The sequence below is a fragment of the Myxine glutinosa genome, chromosome 10 (genome assembly GCF_964187855.1).
Source record: "Myxine glutinosa chromosome 10, kmMyxGlut1.1, whole genome shotgun sequence".
NCBI lineage: Eukaryota > Metazoa > Chordata > Myxini > Myxiniformes > Myxinidae > Myxine > Myxine glutinosa.
In genome coordinates, this window is record NC_136270.1 from 9,352,072 (window position 1) to 9,376,319 (window position 24,248).

General features: G+C 41.8%; 1 protein-coding gene across 7 annotated transcripts in view; it reads left to right on the plus strand.

Annotated features, from left to right (window-relative positions):
* Window positions 1–24,248, plus strand: part of LOC137412178 (zinc finger homeobox protein 4) — a 243,620-nt gene that overhangs the window by 210,733 nt on the left and 8,639 nt on the right. The gene's annotated exons all lie outside the window — the stretch shown is intronic.

A 24,248-nucleotide genomic window follows, 5' to 3' on the forward strand; every position in this document is an offset into this window, starting at 1 on the left:
TTTGGTCCATTCGCAACGCCAAAGCGAACGGCGAACGGCTAAATCGCCATAGCTCGGTAACTACTTGTCCGATTAATATGAAACCTTGAAAAGGCACATCCTCGGGTCCCCAGCAATATACCTGGCAAGTTTCAAGTATATCGGACCCGTGGTTGTCGAGAAACAGCGGTCACAGACATACAAACATACAAACATACAAACATACACACAGAGATTACTGGAATTATAGATAGATACCATCTAGTTCTACAAGCAAAAGCACCCGGCGTTGCCAGGCAATGCATGGTTGTTTTGTGACAGGAATATTGAGGGGGGGGGGGGGAGGGAGATAGATGGGGGGGGGGGGGGTAAAGAGGAGGGGAGGGGGGATGGAGTGGGGAGGGGGAGGAGGAGAGGAAGGGACTGAGGGGGGGGGGGGGAGGAGTATGAGGGTAGAAAGGAGTATGAGGGTAGAGAGGAGTCTGAGGGTAGAGAGGAGTCTGAGGGTAGAGAGGAGTCTGAGGGTAGAGAGGAGTGTGAGGAGGAGTGGGGGGGGGGGGGGGGGGGGTTGAGATAGGGGAGTGAGGTTTTTAACCATTTTGTAAAACTGTGTGCAGCATCTAACTCCAGATGTCCAAATGTCAAACACGTATATGCCCGTGGGTTTCCCATGGGTGCCTCACTCGTCTAATCAGATGTCTGTCTGTTCACGTTTTTGCAAAGACCGCTGAGCCGGTAACCATCAAATTTGCAACACAGACCAAGTCCGTCCAGGGGATTGTCCTAAGGGTATTTTCATGCACCACCTAAGCCTTTAAAGACCCCGAAGACCACTAATATCATTTTTACATACTTTTTACCTACTTGCGAGATTGTATTACATACTTGAGAGAGAACTTTTTACATGCTTGAGAAAGTAGACCCCAAAGACCCATAACACCATTAAGATCCTTTAAAACCCTTAACACCCCAAAGACCCTTAACTTTGAAGACTCTTTAGACCCTTTCAATATGGAAGACCCTCTAAGACCTCTTTGCCCTCCGGCATTGCCTCAACTTACCATTTTATATAAACCCAAACCAGCATCCCCTTAACTAATTTCTTAAATAATCATACCCCCTAATCCCCCCCCCCCCCCCCTTCCCCAAGCAATGCTGGTAACTCTGCTAGTTACCAATAACATTGTAAAGTGCTCACCAAGTAGCTTAAGCATTGAAGCAAGCACTCAAACAAACGAACTGGTTGATAAGGAATGGCTGGCTTGGCAACCGATTAGCCATTCGTACTTGTGAAGATCAGGATTTTGTATGATGAGCGCTTGGAGTTCACTTGTCCTGTTGTTGCTTTAATCATTGTAATCCTCCCAATTATTTTGCCTTCATAATTCGGAGTTTTCCCCATGGAGTACACAGGCTCGGCTGCGGAAGCCTTCACGGCGATCCTGTGGATTAATTCGTTGTGGTAATCTAGAAATACATGAATAAAATACATCAAAACTATAATGCCAAAGGTTTACCTTCAAACAGAGGTTTTTCAGAGGAATTTAAGTGCAAGTTGCTGTAATTCAATTCGAAAATATATCAAGTCGCATGGAGAACAAAATGTCAATTGATCCTTTTGAAATCTCAAACTAACATAGTGGAACTCCAACATGAGGTCGATGAACACACTAATTTTTCGCACACCTGGAACGAAGTTCAGGGGAGTTTATGCAATGGCGCGTCGTCCGTCAGTCCATAAACACTTAAAACTTCTCCGAAACTGCTGAAGGGATTGCGACCAAATTTGGCACAAACGATATTTGTTGTGTTGTGGCTAAAGGTTTTTCACGGCATTAAAAAAAATCTGGATCTAAGGGGGTCTCACGGGGGTCAAAGTGGACCCCCCCCCCCCCCCTAAAAAAAATAGGAATTTGCTTTTTTCTCTGAAACTACACACACTATTTCGATGAAACTTCACCACGACCTTCATCACCCGTGATGTACCAAAGTTTGTTCATGGCATGAAAAAAAAATCTGCCTCTTTGAGGATCTACGGGGGGTCAAAGTGGATCCAGGTTTGACCCCCCCCCCACCCCCCCCCCCCCCAAAAAAAAATAGATATTTGCTTTCTTCTCTGAAACTACACACACTATTTCGATGAAGCTTCACCACAACCTTCATCACCCGTGATGTACCAAAGTTTGTTCACGGCATAAAAAAATCTGCCTCTTTGAGGGTCTATGGGGGTCAAAGTGGGTCCAGGTTTGACCCCCCAAAATAGATATTTGCTTTTCTCCTCTGAAACTACACACTCTATTTCGATGAAGCATCACCACAACCTTCACCACCCGTGATGTACCGAAGTTTGTTCGCGGTATTAAAAAATATCTGCACCTTTGGCATTCCACGGGGGGTGGGGGGGTTGCCCCCCAAAATGGGTGTTTGCTTTCCTCTCAGAAAAATCTTCATCTGAAAAATTTAAGACTTAGTATATCTGAAACTTTATCCACTTCATAGCCCTAACAGCTTCATATATCTAACTCTAACCCTAACTTCAACCCTAATGAATGCTGTTGTAGTTATAAGAAGCATTTCCCCACCTTTTGTTTTTCACGAGTGAACGCCACCAGTTTCAGCTTTCTTTTAACAAGCCTTTGTGTGAAATGTAATTATTAAGGACACAGTATCATTAAAGATTGTTTCAGGATCCGAGAAGGTCTTCGATATCTGACTCCGAGCGATCTGTATTAACAGACTCTTCTGATGCGACCGTGCATACACAGGCCTGCTGCCTCACATGTACGGAGAATTGTCTTCTTTAACTATGATTGCATGTGGCATTGTGCTTGGTGTTTTTGTTGTTGTTTATTCTGCACCAATTCTTTTCAACATTATTTTGGGGGGCACCAGTGTTGCAGTACTGGCATTTGAGAAGCAACTAATACTGCTGCTATTAAAAATGCAATCGATGTGGATCAAAATTAATGCAAGTATGATGTGGCCTCATTGCTTATGATCTTTTCAAACAATAAAGCAAGAAAAAGATGCAAAAGTTCAACTTCATGTCATCAAATTAAATGGAAATCATGAAACGCGTATGATTCAGCTCTTAAACATCTGATTATCTCCGCCACCGAAGGATGCTGGAGGATGTTTTCACCACTGTCTGTCTCTCTGTCTGTTTGTCTGTGAACATGGTATCTCAAAATGTTGCGGATGAATTCGGCCTAAATTTGGTGCAGGTTGGGTGTCTGATGAATTGATTCGATTTTGGTGAAGGTCTGAATCCAGATCAGGATCCGAGATTTCTTTCAAGCGATTCTTCACTGTTGAGTGATGGGGCTAAAAACTACATATAGCACGACATCTCAAAGTTATGAACAGATTGGGACGAAGCTTGGTGGACGGGTCGGGTGTGTGTAAAGTAAGAATTGATTCTATTTTGTTGAAGATCCGGATGTACATATGAGAATGGTTTAATTTTAAAGTGATTCGTCACCATTGAGAGATGTGGTGATTTTGGGAGGGGAAAAAGTACCATTTTCTAAATAAATATCATGGAAAATTTGAGTGTCTTCTAATCACTAAATGAGAGAAAGTAGGTACAAATGACCAGCAAACTAATTGTTAGCTGAATTATTTTGATCGTAAAGTACCTGGTGAAGTTGTACAGCGTTCAATTTACAAAGACGCTGCTATTATACTGTTTCAAAGGTAAATAACCTTTTGACCCCTCGCAACTGCCTACATAGGCATGTGGGTTGGAAGCGGAAACATGGCTGTTATCACCAGTATTACCTCCGGTATGATTAATGGCATGACATTTCAGATGGAAATGAATGAATAAATAAATAATTCTGGGAGACTTGCAAGAAATATGGTCATGGTATTTATTTAATTATTTGTTTGTTGGTTTTTTCCCGATTATACCATCGAATTATGTATGAAATGCTGCCTGCGGCATCAATACCACCAGCTGACAATCCTGGTTCTTCATTGTCACCGAGTATTTGCCAACTAGCAGTGATGACCGATCTGGTGTTTGAATGATCCCGAGAATTGAAGATGCTCGCTTGTGTTCTGGACCCGTAGGGCATGTGTACATGTTCACGCATGTTGTGGCCCGAGCCAAATCTGAACATTCTTAACTTGGTTTGGCCTAATATTCAATTGTCCGATATAGTCTGCTTTGAATAACGCATTCCTTGTTCAGCGGAAAATGTCCACATCACCATTTATTCCGGGTTCTCACCTGCGCCAAAAAGTTTGCTTCCATGAACTGTCATGTTTAACTATTCTTCTTTCCTTAATTGTTGAAGGCATTCTAAAATCGGATTTTGAGTCGAAGTCGCCTACCTTTATCTCAGATTACAGCCAGGTTGGAACAATGGCATTTATTCCAGTGCGGATGTATAGCTTTTTTCATCTATTCCTTTATTGGCATCTGGTCAACAACAATCCAAACCAACTGAGAAACGTAAAATTATTTTATTATCAATTTTAATGTCTGAATTAAACCCTTGTTACCCCAGCTTTCAATCTTCACTTGTCAGGGGTCATATAAACCTCATATATTACCAATGCAACTATTTAATAGCTTTGACAACATGAGACCACTTTTCTCTGTTCATTTTGAGAGCCATGTTTTTATTTTTCTTCTTTAACAGAAAAGTATATTTTAAAAGGACAGAAAATTTAAGTTTGGGGGTTTAAGTCACTATCCGGTTTGCATCTGTGTTGTAAACAAAAGGAGGTTTGTTTGAACTATGCATGTAAACATGTGTGGCCAAACTTTGTTCAGCTGAAGCTGAATTTTTGTTGGCTCAACATTTTGCATGCACCGAAATCTGAGCTGCTGGGAAATAAATTGGAGTATCCAGCATAATAAAGTTCTGAGGGAGTGGGGTGGGGTCTGGGGTAAAGTAGGGGAAAGGGTGGAGGGGGAGGGGGGGCGATGAGAGGGAAGGTTGAAAGTTCGGGTTCACATTTGGAATCCTCATTGATTCCCATTGAGCAAAAATCAGCACCCAGTCAAAAACTTTTTTGTAAACTGCCAATTAACTCCAATGGTGCACTAACCTTGGAAGATGTTTATTGCATTGAACTCAAATTTGGATTTCGATGTGAGCTATTTTTTTTTTTTTTTTTTTTTTTAAGTTTTGGGGGAGGGGACGGGGAGATCATTTATGGACATGCACCCAAACAAATCCAAATGTTTATAAACTTCTGACTTTTTCTCATGCTTACAACATTCATAATAAATAATAACAAATGAATGTAGTCTGTATTCGTTGTGGTCTATTTTTGCAAATGTCTGCCCTACATAATGTTCGGTGAATGTCCGTATAGATACAATTTTATTTTTAAGTGTACACATTGAACGTCTGTACGTATCATACATGTGTTCATGCAAAAACCAAAAAGGATCACATTTACTTTTGGAGTGCGGCAACCACCAAAATCACAACCAACCGACATCATCATTGCACATAATTACCTCTCATTGAATGATTCTAGATATTTCATGTCCCCAAAAGCGATTTGAAAAGTTGAATGATTGCTAGAATTGAAGTGATAACCACTGATGGGTTTACCCAATACCACACCGCCTGGTGGTGTTTTACGAAGTTTTTTTCTGGGACATGAAAGAAATGAAATTGCTATGACTTGAATGATGTTTTGTCATCATACTCGTAAAATAAGGCAATACGGGACTTTCAAAATAATATAATCCATCCCAGAATGCTTGGCTCGCATGTCTAGAAACCCATAGAAATAGCAATCTTAGAGGTATTTGAAATTGTATCGTGCGTGCACGATAGGGGTTGTCACCTAAAATAGCTCACAGCTTCTAAAGTAGGCTGAACATACTTGGAAAGTTACATGAGAGAAAGCTGGGGTGTGCCTCTCTCCGCACAACAAAAGAGATGGAGGGAGACACCCTATTTGGTTGGGGTGCTTCTGAATACTGATGGGCAGGTCATATCTGGAACGTGTGAATGCGCAGGGCAAGTTGAAATTACGATATTTACCATTCATAATGTTGAGGGGGGGGGGGGGGGAGAGGGGGAATGTGAAGGCTATTATAAATACAGTGCCTATAGAAAGCCTACACCCGCTTTCTAAAATTTCACCTTTTGTTGCCTTATAGCCTGGAATTTAAAATGCTTTAAATCGTACTTTTCCACCTTTATTTACACATCGTAACCCACAACTTCCTAAGTTAAAAACAAATTCTACACATTTCAGAGAATTAAAAATACAAAGCTAGAATATCTTGGTTGAATAAGTGTCCACCCCCCTGAGTTAATACTTGTTGGAAGCACCGTTGACAGCAATTACAGCTGTGAGCCTGTTGGGATAGGTCTCTACCAACTTTGCACACCTTGATTGGCCAATATTTGCCCATTCTTCTCGACAAAACTGTTCAAGTTCAGTCAAGTTGTGTAGGGAGTGTTGATGGACAGCAATCTTCAACTCATGGCACAGATTTTCGATTGTATTTAGGTTGGGGCTCTGACTGGGCCACTCAAGGACATTTATCTTTTTGTTCCTTAGCCACTCCAGTGTAGCTTTGGCTGTGCACTTCGGGTCGTTGTCATGCTGAAAGGTGAACTTCCGTCCCAATTTATACAAAAAGGTGAACTTCCGTCAAAAAATCCTCGGATTTTTTTTCTTTTGCTCCATCCATTTTCCCTTCTATCCTAACAGGTGCCCCAGTCCCCACTGATTAGAAACATCCATATAACATGATGCTGCCACCACCATGCTTCACAGTATGGATGGTGTTCTTTGGGTGATGTGCTGTGTTTAGTTTGTGCCAAACGAAACGTTTTGCATTTAGGCCAGAAAGTTCCATCTTGATTTCATCAAACCACAAAACGTTTTGCCACATGGCTCGACTCAAGGTGGGCTTTTTGAGTAATGGCTTCCTTCCTGTCACCCAACCGTGCAGTCCAGACTTGTGGAGTGCTTGGGATATTATTGTCACATGCATACAGTGATCAGTCTTTACCATAAAGGCCTGTAGTTCTTTCAAAATTGCCATTGGCCTCTTGGTGGCCTCTCTGATCAGTCTCCTCCTTGCTTGGTCATCCAGTTTGGAGGAACGGCCTGATCTAGGCAGGGTCTTGGTACCATATGCCCTCCACTTCTTAATGATTGTCTTGACTGTGCTCCAAGGGATATTCAAGGCCTTTGAAATATTTTTATACCCGATCCCTGATCTTTGCCTTTCCACAATTTTAACCCGGTCTTTTGAAAGTTCCTTGGTGTTCATGGTTGAGTCTTTGCTGTGAAATGCACTACTCAGCAGAAGAAACCTACATAAACAGCTGATTTCATTCTGAAATAATCAGAATCATAACAATTTAACACAGGTGGAGGCCAATTAAAATTAACTTGGTGTGTGATTTTGAAGGTGATTGGTTACACCTGAGCTAATTTACAATTGCTATTATTGGTGGGGGGGGGGGGGGGGGGTGGAGTAGACACTTATCCAAACAAGATATTCTATTTTTTTTTTTTTTTGTTATTAATTTACTGAAACTTGTAGAATTTGTTTTTCACTTGGAAGTGTTGTGGGTTGCAATGTATAAATAATTACGATATCTGGTCACAATGTTTTGTTTTCTATGTTCACGCTTGATGAGATCATCAGGTCAGAGGTGAGCGTTACTTCCTGGTTTTCAGTTATTGCTTTTGGTTCACGTTTCCATTAATTTTCTGGTGCTGGGATATTTAAGTTTTTGTAGATGTTCCAGTGGATTACTTCCATATTCTGTTGTGCATGTTCTGACATCAGTTTTGTTTTTTTTACGTCCCGGTAGGAGGTGGCTCGTGCTTTCTGTCTCTACATTACAAAATCTGCTCTTCTCCGGTGTGTTTGCGTGTGTGTGTGTGTGTGTTCCGCCGCTCGGTTGTATTGCCAGGAAATTACAAGATGTTGGCATAAGATATTTCTTATATTTCTGTGAGTCCGACTTGCATCCAGGAACATAACAATTATGGTTAACCACTTCCAAATTGCCAGTCTTTGTTTTGAATGCTGCAAATTATGTTGAAACTATTTGGGAAGTACAGATTTTACGCAAGCAATGTCAGGTTAAAAGTGCTCATGCTAGCAGAAGTGTCTCTTTCTCTGAAAACCCACACAGCGGATACAACAACACAACATGCATTTTAAAGGCCATTTTCCCTGCTAGAGCGGGGGTTAGCCTTGCGGTACCCATGACGATCTTCTCCATTTTGCCCTATTTCTGCATCTCTCCTTGTTAACCCCCTTGCCCGCATTTCTTCTTCCACCATCTTTAGCCAAGTCTTTCTCGGTCTTCCCCGTCTTCTACTTCCTTCTACATTCATTTCCATCACTCTTCTCAACCAGTCACTTTCATCCTTCCTCAACACATGACCAAACCATCTCAACCTGTTCCTCTTCACAGCATCAATCACAGGCTCTATTCCCATCATCTTTCGCAATTCATCATTTGTCTTCCTCTCTCTCAACGATACTCCGCACATCCGTCGAACCATTCGCATTTCCACCCTTTCCAACCTTCGTTGCTGCTCTACGTTCATTACCCATGTCTCGCTCCCATAAATCATAACACTTCTCACACATGCAGCAAACACCTTTCCCTTCAGCTTCAACGACACTCCCCTCATCATCAGCACGCCACTCAATTCCCGAAACTTCTTACATGCACATCTCACTCGAGCAACCGTTGCCGAGTCTGATCCACCTTCTCCATTCAGCATGTCTCCGAGGTAGCAAAATGTTTTCACACCTTCCAGCTTCACGCCGTCTCCAAGATCCAACTCAACATTTCCTCCATCTGCAGCTCCCTCTGTGCACACCTTACATTTGAATGTAGCTGCCACACTGGTTAATGACCCTCTCAGACCACTACATTTTTGATGAACCGACTCAGCGCACATTGTACACTGAATGGAGTTCACTCCGACACCCTTCCTGCACACAGCACACGGCCACTTCCCAGTTCTTTCCACCTCACCACATGCTTTACAGCAGATGCGCTGCACAAAAGGCCTCGTTTGCATTCACATGTCATTTACAAGATAATCTTGTATGGTAATCATGTACATAATATGTATGTAACGTGCGTATGTCTGTTCATTATATAATTGATAATAGCTGGGCCAATCTCCATCAGATTTTGCATACAAGCTCCTGGTACCCCGAGTCAGGTCATGGCACAAAATAATGCCCCTCTCACATACCCATTCCACATCCCCTCTTTCACCCACCTCCCCCCTCCAATCCCCCTTGCCACCAATGAGAATGGGGTGACTCCTTGCAATTTTCAACTGTACATGTGGAATAGTGCAAATGGTTCTTTTATTTTATTTTTCTTTCTATTTTTTTTTTCTATTTCAGGCAGGGTTCCATTACCCTCCCTGTATATCCCAAATTACCAACTTGGGGTAATTACCCCCATGTTGAAATCTCTCCCATCGTTGGCTGAGGGCATGGATGTGCCAATGTCCACCAAAATTCACATATGTGCTTCACATATGTGACTCACATATGATACCCAGAGTCAGGTAATGGGCTCAACCACCTACCCCCTGCCCCTCACAAGGCTGGGGAGGCAACTAACGATTTTCGCCTGTACGTGTGGCACAGTGCAAGTGGTTTACTGACCCTGCTGGAGAGAGGGGGCATTACAAAAAATATTTGCCCCAGTATTCCCCAGCCATTACCTACGGGAGCGAGTTTTTCTCAAGTTATAAAACCAAATAACATGATAAGGAGGTGTTTGTCATCAACTGTGATGTGTACAATATTGTGCCACCTGGTGGTGGTGGTGATGGTGATGGTGGTGGTGATGGTGGTGGTGGTGGTGGTTGTGGGAAGGTATTATAAGTCAGCTGTGGAGATTACTTGCAATGTTTGCATTGTACACGTGGCATAGTGCAAGTGCTTTACTGACCCTTGCCAGGGTCAGTACCATCATGGGATTCCTTGCCTCATTCATTTCCTGGCATTTGTGCATGTTAATGTTTTGAATACATCAAAAACAGGCTTATCATTTTCATGACGTAATGGAAAATGTATACCACATCCAACCATCAGGTTTTATTTACAGCATATACTTTATTTAGCAAACAATACATATACTCCATCCATCTTAAGGATGGGTAAACAAACTGGTAGTTAGTCGATACAAAACACAAGTTTGACATCCTGGTAGCACACGAGTTTAGTTATTCATTGGCATTCATTCGAGAGTCGACACGTACCTCACATTGACTGCTTTTTTGTTGAATATATACAGTGGGGAGAACAAGTATTTGATACACTGCCGATTTTGCAGGTTTTCCCACTTACAAAGCACGTAAAGGTCTGTAATTTTTATCATAGGTACACTTCAACTGTGAAAGATGGAATCTAAAACAAAAATCCTGAAAATCACATTGTATGATTTTTAAGTAATTAATTTGCATTTTATTGCATGAAATAAGTATTTGATCACCTACCAACCAGTAAGAATTCCGGCTCTCACAGACCTGTTAGTTTTTTCTTTAAGAAGCCCTCCCATTCTCCACTCATTACCTGTATTAACTGCACCTGTTTGAACTCGTTATCTGCATAAAAGACGTCTCCAGACCGTCTCCAACCACAAAGACCGCAAAGACCGACCGCAAAGCCATCTCCAGACCTGTCCACACTCAATCAATCAGACTCCAACCTCTCCACAATGGGCAAGACCAGAGAGCTGTCTAAGGACATCAGGGACAAATTTGTAGACTTGCACAAGGCTGGGATGGGCTACAGGACAATAGGCAAGCAGCTTGGTGAGAAGGCAACAACTGTTGGCGCAATTATTAGAAAATGGAAGAAGTTCAAGATGACAGTCAATCTCCCTCGGTCTGGGGCTCCATGCAAGATCTCACCTCGTGGAGCCTCAATGATCATGAGAAAGGTGAGGGATCAGCCCAGAACTACACGGCAGGACCTGGTCAATGACCTGAAGAGAGCTGGGACCACAGTATCAAAGAAAACCATAAGTAACACACTACGCCGTCATGGATTAAAATCCTGCAGCGCACGCAAGGTCCCTCTGCTCAAGCCAGCGCATGTCCAGGCCCGTCTGAAGTTTGCCAATGACCATCCGGATGATCCAGAGGAGGAATGGGAGAAGGTCATGTGGTCTGATGAGACCAAAATAGAGCTTTTTGGTTTAAACTCCACTCGCCGTGTTTGGAGGAAGAAGAAGGATGAGTACAACCCCAAGAACACCATCCCAACCGTGAAGCATGGAGGTGGAAACATCATTCTTTGGGGATGCTTTTCTGCAAAGGGGACAGGACGACTGCACCGTATTGAGGGGAGGATGGATGGGGCCATGTATCGCGAGATCTTGGCCAACAATCTCCTTCCCTCAATAAGAGCATTGAAGATGGGGCGTGGCTGGGTCTTCCAGCATGACAACGACCCGAAACACACAGCCAGGGCATCTAAGGAGTGGCTCCGTAAGAAGCATCTCAAGGTCCTGGAGTGGCCTAGCCAGTCTCCAGACCTGAACCCAATAGAAAATCTTTGGAGGGAGCTGAAAGTCTGTGTTGCGCAGCGACAGCCCCGAAACCTGAAGGATCTGGTGAAGATCTGTATGGAGGAGTGGGCCAAAATCCCTGCTGCAGTGTGTGCAAACCTGGTTAAGAACTACAGGAAACGTCTGATCTCTGTAATTGCAAACAAAGGTTTCTGTACCAAATATTAAGTTCTGTTTTTCTGATGTATCAAATACTTATTTCATGCAATAAAATGCAAATTAATTACTTAAAAATCATACAATGTGATTTTCAGGATTTTTGTTTTAGATTCCGTCTTTCACAGTTGACGTGTACCTATGATAAAAATTACAGACCTCTACGTGCTTTGTAAGTGGGAAAACCTGCAAAATCGGCAGTGTATCAAATACTTGTTCTCCCCACTGTAACTATATTTATAACTATATATATATATATATAACTATATATATCTCTCTCTCCATATATATATATATACACATACATACTGTATATCATGATATTTCCAAAAATTGTGGACGAGTTATAACAAAATTAGGTTGACAAGTTGGTTAGGTGAGAAGAACAAGCCGATTCGATTTTGGTTCAGGTCCGAATCCAGAGCCGGCCCATCGGTGGGATACAAAACGTAAATGGGTTGGTTTCATTTGGCTGGGATTCAAACCACCACCCTCCCATATTCAGAGCAGACACTATATAACTATATTTATATATATAACTATATATCAATATATATATATATATGTATGTCGATATTATATTCTCCGTAAGTGATTCTGTCTGCCTGGGGGTGTGGCCTCCCCCGTTGAGGGAGTAGCTGCACCCATTCTGGAATAGGCTTCAAAAACAAATCACCACCATTTTCTTTCCCCGCACAGCTTTGAGGCCTCTTTTTTTTAGGCCCATGGTGGCTTGCTCTCTCACAGTTTTATTTCAGCTCTAATTCGATCTCATTTCATTTTTCACAGTCGCTAACTTGGTTTTAGACTCGGTTGCAAAAAACGGGAATAAAATTCAATGAAAGATACCGTTTATGGAACAAAATGCATTTTCAAAGGCTTGACACATAAAGGTGGTCATTCATTGTGTCTCCCTCACAGCTTTATCTCGACTCTAATTCACCATCACAGTCGCTGGGATGGTTCAAGTCTCACTTTCAGCTAAAGTTGAGAAAATCGCCAACATGTATTCCAACAGCCGTTTTGAATGTCGACTGGTTGGATGAGATGTGGGCACGGGGAAGGAGAGGAGAGAACGTTATTTATATTATTACTTAGTAAAAGTACAGCGACTGAATACTGAAGTTCTGGATCGAACCGGTCTAATTATATTTTTCCATATCCCTGGGGTGTATATACAGAGTTTGTTTTACCCCTTTGAGTATGGATGACGTCCAGTGCCGCAACCCGCAAAAAAGTTTTGTGTACGGATGACGTTACTACACGTCATCGACTATACCTATAAATAGATCGTCAGTACATGGTTGCATTCCCATTCCAAAATGCCAAATTAATCCCGTACCGGGGGCATTTTTATGAAAAAAAAATCCCGTACTCAAAGGGTTAAGCGAGTCAACTCTTTTCCAACCTTGGAATTAAACAATACAGTACTTCAAAAATGTACGTAATAATGTAAACTAATTATGGAATACAATATTTATTAATAACGTTTGGTTTTATTCTATTTTTACTTTGTAAAGCGAAAAGTTTTCGATACATTCAAGTTTTAAAATGAAAAAGAGTCTTGGCTCCATCGGCCTCTGAAAGGCCTCGGATGTGCATTTTAAGACAGAATGAACACGTCTTCGATCATAAATTACTTTTTGAAGAAACAAAGGTACATTTTGATTACAACTCAAGTAAAGGCAACCAGGCAATGCCTGTTTCATTCAGAGCGATTATACACCCCCCAAAGAAGATGCGTTTCATCGCTATTGGAAATAAAATCGTGAAATCTTTAATAATTTTTTTTCCCTCACTTGTTTTCAAGACTGAATCATGTTCACATCCAGGATTAATAAAGAAGCTCCTTTTCACGTGTGCATGGACATGCAATTCACAGATGTGAAATAAATAAATAAACACAGAAATAAATAAACATAAACACAGATTTATTTGTAAATAAATAAATAAACAAACACAAATAAACTCCCCCGTGTGTGTCTGTGACACACTCTCCCCCGTGTGTGTCTGTGACACACTCTCCCCCGTGTGTGTCTGTGACGCACTCTCCCCCGTGTGTGTCTGTGACGCACTCTCCCCCGTGTGTGTCTGTGACACACTCTCCCCCGTGTGTGTCTGTGATACACTCTCCCCCGTGTGTGTCTGTGACCCACTCTCCCCCTTGTGTGTCAGAGACCCACTCTCCCCCTTGTGTGTCTGTGACCCACTCTCCCCCATGTGTTTGTGAGACCCACTCCCCCATGGGTGATCCACTCCCCGGTGCAATGTGTGTGATGTGGGAGGAATGGGGGTGGGGAGGGAGAGGATTTGAGCTCTTGGAGTCACATTTTACATGAGATGTAATGACACATTTCAAACTGTATTTCCCATGTGCATGCACATGCATTCACATGTTATCAGAAGTAAATATATTGTGTCGATTACATCATTTGTGGATCTGATAAATTGCCAGTAACCATTTTGTAAAACTGAATCTGCAGCATCTAAATGGAGATGTCCAAATGTCACACACGGCCATGCCTGTGGGATTCCCACGGGTGCCCCCACTCATATATTTTTTGTGTGTGTGTGTGTGTGTGTGTGTGTGTGTGTGTGTGTGTGTGTGTGTGTGTGTGTGTGTGTGTGTGTGTGTGTGTGTGTTAGGTTTGTGTTAGGTTTGTGTTAGGTGTGTGTGTGTGTGTGTGTGTTAGGCGTGTGTGTGTGTGTTAGGCGTGTGTGTGTGTGTTAGGCGTGTGTGTGTGTGTGTGTGTGTGTGTGTGTGTGTGTGTGTGTGTGTGTGTGTGTGTGTGTGTGTGTGTGTGTGTGTTACGCGTGTTACGCGTGTTAAAGAGCTGGGACGCAGAACAGATCAGGACACGACGTAGCAAAGGGAGCAGCAGGAGAAAGGGAGAAACACCAACAGCAGAGCAGAGGGAGAAAGAAGGTAGATGGAGACATACAAACAACGGATGCAGGTAATGATACATGCCTGTCATATGATATCTATGAGGGGTAGGGGAGAAAGCAAGGGGTGGACAAGATGGATACATAAGAATTTTTTTGGGTGGGGGGTGGTTTAACGGGTCTGGAGAATATCATGGTTTAGGATGGGGGATGACTTGAGATGGTGGCGAACAGCTGTGTTGAAGACCAGGAGGGAAGAATGACATTCTTTGAGATGCTGATAAAGAAGAATGATCCCGTCGATCTGCATTTGAATAAACACCGTTGTTCCAGTCCTGGTTACAAACTGAATGAAAGGCAGAGGAAACGAACTCAAAATCTGATTTTATAACGTCGCTTAGGATTAAAGAATGAGTAAGAGATAACATTTGCATCCGAGAAGAAAACTTTTCGGCGAGCAAAGTTCATTTGGTGCGAACATTGTACGGTGTGGAGAAATTGTCATACCTAACATTGACCACTGAACCACACTGGGCGAAATACATTGAAAGTTTTCGCTGAACTCCATCTGGTGGATCGTGCGGATGTGTCTTTGCCCTGCATTTGTATGATTGGTTGTGTGGGTGAGTTGCGCCCTTGCTCCCAGAAAGGGGGTTTCTGGTTGTTAGGTTCATCCTGTTTGGTTAAATTATTGTACAAGTCTGTGCCAATGGGGTCAGACACCTGCATTCCCTGCTAAGCTGATTTTGCATGCACTTCCATACCAATTTTCCATGGCTTACTGTTGATGGCCTGAGCTAACAGATGGGCAGGCCTGTAATGGTTAACTTTCATGCTGGAACCGTCTGGATTCTCCTTTTTGCTCCTCCTACTATTTTTGTTCTTTAACTTTTGCACATGAAGCTGGAGTAATGTCATTGATTGCTGGCTTTGGTGCATGTTATGCAACTTTCGTTTCTGACACCCACTTCTTTACAACCCACATTTATAATCTCCTCCAATTTATTCGTGGCATGTCAAATGGTGGAGCAGATGGAATGTGATGATGGATAAAACAGCTTAGGATATCTCGGAATCTCTCGGAAAGGCATATTCAATTGGACGTGTTAATCAGGCGATATCATAATTAACGCCATCACACAACCAACTCTAAAAGCTGAAGTTTGCTGTTTCACAAGTCAGTTCAAAACAAACATTATATATCAAAATTAAGTCTGAACAAGAATCTGTAAATTAAGAGCATTTGTTTTGTGAAGTCATTACACATTGGCCCCATGATTATTGCATTCGTAGTATGTGTCATTATTGATACTAGTGAGATACTCGTGCTACGCACGGGTGGGAGGCCAGAAGCAAACAGGCAATGCAGATACGGCGAATGCTAAAGCATGAAACCAATAAATTCCACATTCCTGTAGCACCTTCAGTCGCACATCAGACATGGACAGCAAGTTTGTGAATGACTTCCATGAAAAACGTACCCGTTTGCAAACAAACGGGTACGTTCACGCATAAAAACATCGATTGTGGGTCCGTGTCGAATCTGCATATTGCGATCCACGAAGTTCACGTTCAGAAGGTAGAAACCATCACGGCATTTCGCCATTCACTTGAACTCGGTCTCTTTTTTCATTCCAAACAACATATCTCCAATCACAAATTAATCACAAAATAAACTTTTAACAACATTGTTAATGTTTCCTTCATTATAAAAACTACCAAATCAACAGTTAAAAGGATTTTGAGCCGATACCTGTTACGGCGTTGGCAAGATCGATGGAGACAGTGATCTGTTAGCGTATACACCGCCCCAATAGCCATGTGGAATTCTCTCATATAGAGATTAAATGTCGCTTGAACTTTCGCCGAGGTCATTATTTACTTTTAATGATGTTTATATACGAATCAAAAAGAAGATAATTGGTTTTTGGGTCGTCCTTTCCGCATATCTCGTGGGATTGTGAGTCGGAGAGATGGCCGTGATGGCGGGGAGGGGGTTGGAATTCTCTCAAGCAGGGATTCAACCCGTGTCCTTATAAAAGGTCTTTGACCGAGGTCACCGAGTCCGATCGGTGCAGCCGTGAAGCGATCGGTGCAGCCGTTTGTGCGGCACCCGGGAAAACAACATCGTCACAATGAAAACATCGTCACAATGAACGTTATGCGAACGCAAATGTTATGCGGGAGTCCAAACCTGAGAATGCTGGAGACCAAAGCTGAAATTGGAAAAACCAAATAGCCTATTTTACTCCAGGAGATCCCTGGATTATCCACCCAAAATATCGTTGCGATCGGTTCAGCAGTTTTTACGGTACCTTCGAACGGGCGGACAGACAGACAGACAGACAGACAGACATTTGGTGAATTATAGTAAGACTAGTGGGGTCACCCGTGGGAATCCCACGGGCATGGACGTGTGTGACATTTCGACATATTGAGTTAGATGCTGCACATGCAGTTTCACAATAACACACACACACACACACACACACACACACACACACACACACACACACACACACACACACACACACACCTCGTTTTTTCATTTCTGTATCTCACAATTCGGTCTCTCTCTTATTCACACATCCACACAAACACACACACACACACACACACACACACACACACACACACACACACACACACACGTACACACGTACACCGACACACATACACATATACACATATATACACATACACACACACATATATACACACACACGCATACACACACACACACACACACACACACACACACACACACACACACACACATATGCACATCCACATGTGTATACACACATATACACATACACATATGTATACACACACATACACATATACACACACAGACACATACACATATACACATACACACACAGATACACACACACACACATGCATACACATACACACATATACATACACACACACACACACACACGTACACACACATGTACACCCACACACATGCACACACATATATATATATATATATATACACATACAGACACACACATATACACATACAGACACACACATATATATACACACACATACACGCACACACACACGTACAGACAAATGTACATCGACACACATGCACACACACATATATATATATATATATATATACACACACACACACACACACACACACACACACACACACACACACACACACACACACACACACACACACACACACACACACACACACACACACACACACACGTCCCACATGTATATATCCCACATCCCACATGTATATACATGTTTAAAGTGTACGTGCCCTTCCCCCCTCCCCTGCCCGGCAACGCTGGGTACTTCTGCTAGTAACTAATGAAATAAAAACGAAGAAATATCTCTGGGTAATTTCCTGAAACTCGGTGAAATTCGCTGAAATTCGCTGAAATTTGCTCGGTGTATCGGTGAAATATTTTATTTGGGCGGTGTATAATTTCTTCGAACGAAATATCTCTTAGCAATTTCCCGTCTGTGTTTCATGTCCATGCTCACGTGAAATGGAGTTTGTTTTTGCACACGTGAAATGAACATGTGAACCTTTACTTCCGGATAATAATGTTGAATGAAATAAAAACGAAGAAATATTCTTCACCCGTGGGAATCCCACAGGCATGGACGTGTGACATTTCGAATATTGAGTGAATATTTGTTTATTTTAATAACGAGTACACCCGCTCCCTACTGGAGTGGTAGGAAGGGTCGTGTTATTATCCTCTCTGGGGTATATAGATTGCAGGCAATCTATGCTTGAAACGTCCGTCGGATTAACCCCCTTTCAGTTTCGTGTTAAACAGCAGTAGTGACTTTAAAAAGGCAATCGTACGCGTTTGTCGTTTGAATTTATTTTTTTTTACTTCCGGTGGGGTTGCCTCATGAAACGCCACGATAAATTATTTATACACGTTAACACGGCATTTTGTCAAATGAGAACCCCTTTGGGGAGAAGGGACAATATTAGTATTAATATTTTGAAATAGCATTCATATTATGCTATTATATATAAATAAAAATAACCACCTTTAGAGGCCATTTTTCCCCGCAAAGCGGGGGTTGGCCTTTTTCGGGAACCGTGGTTGTTGTTGTTTTTCGGTCCCCTATTTGAAGCAATGTTTTACGGCCGGATGCCCTTCCTGACGCCAACCCTTTTTGCCGCCTTTAACGACAAACAGGGAATTACCAGTGAACTGGTACTCAATTAGCCGACCTCGGAAGGATGACAGGCTGAGTCAACCCCCCTGGCGTTAATTCAGCAATCGACCGGGATTCGAACCCAGGATCCTTGGATCCTAAGCCGGCACCTTAGCCGCTAGCCCAACACCAGGGATGCGGACAAACCCCACCAAGTCGAGGGCCACGTGGTCAGGAGAACCTTGTCCCTTCCGGTCACACTGTGCCTATCGGCCGGCCTCGAAGACCGAAATTGTGACTATGTCACCCGAAAAATGCTATTATTGGCTATTATTGGCTTAATATGCTATTATTATTGGCTTAATATGAATGCTATAAATTGGAGTGCAGGGAAAAGAGATTTGTAATCGTGTGTGTGTGTGTGTGTGTGTGTGTGTGTGTGTGTGTGTGTGTGTGTGTGTGTGTGTGTGTGTGTGTGTGTGTGTGTGTGTGTGTGTGTGTGTGTGTGTGTGTGTGTGTGTGTGTGTGTGTGTGTGTGTGTACGTACCAAAAATAATAATTGTGTTGACCAAATATAATAATTGTGTTGCCCAAATATAATAATTGTGTTGACCAAATATAATAATTGTGTTGACCAAATATAATAATTGTGTTGACCAAATATAATAATTGTGTTGCCCAAATATAATAATTGTGTTGACCAAATATAATAATTGTGTTGACCAAATATAATAATTGTGTTGACCAAATATAATAATTAAATATACGACAAATCAATGTTGCTAGGAATCAGTGGTTGCTGGGATACGGCAGCATGCCAAAAACAGTTATAAATGACAGTTTGAACATTCGAAGTGCAGTTTGATAGAAAGGTAGGTGGTGTGATCATGCTGGTTGGTAAATTGATGTATTTAAGGGTAAGATGTGAATGATTTAATGATATTATCATATTATCAAGTGTGTGAGGAAAGTTATAAATATATGATAACACATTAAATCCTATTGCGAGTAAAGTTGGAATAAGTGATGTTGCATTGATGGGTTGACTGACTGCCTGGACGCAACTGAGGTTGTGGATCTACTGATTTACCATCTATTGATGTGGATCCATGATCGAGGTTGTGGATCCGCCGTTTGGAGAGGTCCTGGGCTGAAAGGATTGAAACCTCGAGGAAGAACGGTGCCCAGCTGATGATCCATGCAGTCGGGAAACTAGTCAATTGCTTACAGGTTAAGGTTCTTGCTTTGGGTAGGGGAACTATGTTTGAGGTTTGCAATTTAAATAAAGTTGAATATGGGATGTTGTGAAATTAACATCATATACAGAAATCCTTTAAATTATTTATATTTAAGTTTAGGAACAACCGATATTGTACAACTAAGTGTGTGTGTGTGTGTGTGTGTGTGTGTGTGTGTGTGTGTGTGTGTGTGTGTGTTTGTGTGTGTGTGTGTGTGTGTGTGTGTCTGTGTCTGTGTCTTTGTCTTTGTCCGTGCCTGTGTCCTCGTGTCCGGGCTGTAACTCTTTTTACCATGTAAGTTTTTGGTTCACGAGTTATCAAACAGAGTGACCACTATATTCGTCGTGTGTGTGTGTGTGTGTGTGTGTGTGTGTGTGTGTGTGTGTGTGTGTGTGTGTGTGTGTGTGTGTGTGTGTGTGTGTGTGTGTGTGCGTGCGTGCGTGTATGCGCGCCCGTGTTCGTGCCTGTGTCGTGTCCGGGCTGTAACTCTTTTTACCATTTAAGTTTTTGGTTCACGAGGTATCAAACAGAGTGACCACTATATTCGTCATGGGTGTGTGTCTGTGTGTCTGTCTGTCCGCAGCATAACTACCCGATGACATCATCCGAACTTGATGAAACTTGGGTGGGAGGTTGATATGATCTAGTTGTGTCCTGCCTAGAGTGGGCGTATTGCGCCCATTGTGGGCGGCGCCACGCCTGAAAAAGATGTCTTTTTAGGGGTTAATCGAGTTCAAGCTACATCTTCTCCGAGGGAGTTGGTGGAATCTGACAGGGGTTTCGGTATTTGGTTAGGCCAATGCCCCATGGAGCTCGATTTTTCATTTTCGCCCCAAGGTCAAGGTCACAAAATTTAGAAAAGTCGATTTTTGATGGTTTTATTACATTGTTCGCTTCCTGATAGGGTGTAATGTCGTACATGATCTTATATTATCACAAACATCATGAAATACAAGTTTTCCAACAAATTTCAGAATCTTCGACCTTTGACCTTTGAAGGTCACAAAGGTCAAATTTTCAAAGTTGTCGGAATCGAACTGAATTTTCGGTATTGTGTAGCTAACCAACCTCATAACTGATTATACATTATTTTCTATCTAATTTCAAGGTCAGTAACCTTCGTTTTGACATTTCAAGGTCACAAAGGTCAAATTTTCAAAGTTGTTGGAATCGAACCGAATTTTCGGTATTGTGTGGCTAACTAGTCTCATTACAGATAATACATTCCTATTTATATATTTTCAATGTCGGTTTTGACCTTTGTCATTGAATACCGCTCGCTCGTGAACCATCGTCATCTCCTGACTTGTTTGTTTGTTTTTTTCGATCAAAAGGTCAAAGTTGCATAAAAATCGTCACTTTTCATCCAATTGACCTGAAATTAAGAATTTGCTTATTGGGTCACAGAATTGGTTCACCGATCAAAAGCTAGAAGCTTTTTATTTTTGTAGATCTAAAGCTCTCAAAAGTCAAGGATCATCAATTTTAATTTGCTATTTTTTTACCTATGCCACCAGTTAAGAGTCAATGTTAACATGGTGGATGGAGGTTATGTTTTCACCCCTGTCTGTTTGTCCGTTTGTGAACAAAATATCTCAAAGTTGTGGACAGACTCAGACGAAATTTGGCAGAGATGTAGCGTATGTGACACCGACGAAATGGTTATATTTTGGTGAAGATCAGGATTCGGATCCGTAATTTCTGCTTCACCAGCAGATTCGGATCTACTATAATTTTAAAAGTGATTGTTCACCATTGGGAGATAGGGCGAAAAACGATACATAGCAAGCAGGATATCTCAAAAAGTTGTGGACAGATTTGGACGAAACTTGGTGGACCGGTTGGGTGTCTGACAAGGACGATACGATTTTGGTGAAGATCTGAATATGGATTTGGATATGAGAATTATTTAATTTCCTAAGTGATTCTTCACCATTAGGAGAAAGGGCCAAAAACGATACATAGCAGGACATCTCTAAAAGTTATGGATGGATTTGGACAAATATTGTTGGACAGGTTTTGTGTGTGACCAGGAAGAATCGATTCAATTTTGGTGAAGATCTGGATCCGGATCCAACTGGTAGAATTTTTAAAGTGAATCTTTACCATTGAGTGATATGGCCAAAAATGATATATAGCAGGATATCTCAAAAAGTTGTGGATGGATTTGGACGAAACTTGGTGGAGAGGTTGTGTGTGTAAAATGGACTAATCGTTTAGATTTTGGTGAAGATCTGAATATGGATTCGGCTACAAGTATTATTTAATTTTTAAGTGATTCTTCACCATTGAGAGATCGGGTGAAAAGCGATATTTAAAAAAGTTATGGACGAGTTATCAATAAACTTGGTGGATGAGTTGGGTAGGTGACAAGAACAAGCCAATTAGATTTTGGTTTAGGTCAGAATCCAGATCCGGCCTATCGGTAGGATACACATTACACAACATAAACTGTTCACCTGGTGGAGGTATGCTCTCTACTGAGTGCCATTCTATTTTTGTTTTTAGCAAGAGAAAAATGACCACAGTGTGGTCACCAGCTGCGACGTGTAGAATCATGAGGATATCCGTTGCAATATGCGCTACCAAATTCGACCAGTCATTAAATTATACGCATGCACTGGCGTCTCCTCATACCAATGCACGTCTGAGTGTATGCGCACGCGCTATTCAAAAAGGCACCCCAACAACAAGAACAACAACGTGGTCCTCTCATAGAGCTGCTCGTCGCACCTAAAAACAGCCTTGGAAAAATGCCCGATTAGCTATTTATACACCTTAACACTTTTGTCCAAGGCGGAAAACCCCCTTAGGAAGGGGTGTGGGTGCAAATGAAGTCACTTGAACCTCCATTGAGTGACCCTTAGTCCTCCTGTCATGTTTGGTTGAAATTGGATAACTCACGACAGAATGGAGCACGTCAAAAATACAGACACACCAACGTGTGTATTTTAGTATGATCTGTGTATTGAACTCTTTGAGATTGTATTTCATCGATTGGTTGTGTGATGATTAAATTGCCTGGCTTTATTTATGTGGATTGTTTATAAATGTTCTCTTTCTTATTTAGTGTATTTAAAGCTCAGAGAGCAGCTGTACACGCACGCACACACACACACACCTTTATTTCAGACAAACAGCCACCGAGTTTAGGGAAGTTGTCCCCCGTGGTACTTGGTAGCAGCACCACCATCTTTTGTCATATTTTTCTCTTCACATTCGGTCGGGAAATTGAGAAGGAATTTCCTCCTTCGAATGGATGCCGACCTATGGTGTCTATCGTGACTATAACATTTTAAAGTCTATGGTCTGACAGGGCCGGGGTAGGAATTTAATCTCTGACCTCCCATACTCAGGATGCACCAGCCATTATGACACCTAATCTGGTAATGAATAAATGAGTTGTTTGGGGGGGTAATTTGATTGTTTAAATGACTTATTTGGTCTTTTTCACAGTTTGTTATATTCAGCATGAAAATATGCAAAAAAAAGAAAGGAAACATATCACCTTTGGAACTATCTGTTTATTACTTAAGCAACTAGAACGCCACTCAGTAGAGCGCAAACTCCCGCCGTGGGTCAAGTTGGAATAGTACGATTTCACAAAAGTTTGAGGGAGTAGTTCAGTGACAACACAAGACAAGACAACACAAGACAGACACTGCACAGATATATATTTAGAATATATAGAAGATAATGTTAAAAAAACAAGGCAATTTCACTTACATTTTCGGATTCAGCGTTCAATTCCATGTAGGTGAGTGTATTTTGAGGCACATGTGACTTCAAATAAAATTGTAAGCCAGGAAAACGTTCGTTTCATTCCTTAGGGATACAACATGTAAAAGTGGCCCAAACGTGAAAACAAAACTCGCTCATTTTAAGTCGTACAAGCTAATGCGACCACTCATTCTTCTGGGAGGAATCCCGTGCACATGCTGGTCACACTTATAAGTCACGTAAGTCTTTATAAGTTCATCAAATACTGACACCGCGATTGACATTCGCTGAGGTAAATGTTGATATCTCTTCTGAGGTAAAAACAAAACAAACAAAAAAAACAGTTTTAAAGCATTATACGTATCAAACGATACATTGTATGAAATGGGGAAACCTAATACCCACTTTGGTGGTTTTAAAATGACAGAATATGTCTTTATTAGAAAAAAAAAAAGAACATTGAAGACGACGCTGCTAAAAAAAATACACCGCTCCAATGCATAGCCACGAGTTTAAACTACATTTACAACAAATATGAAAACTATTTTCATAT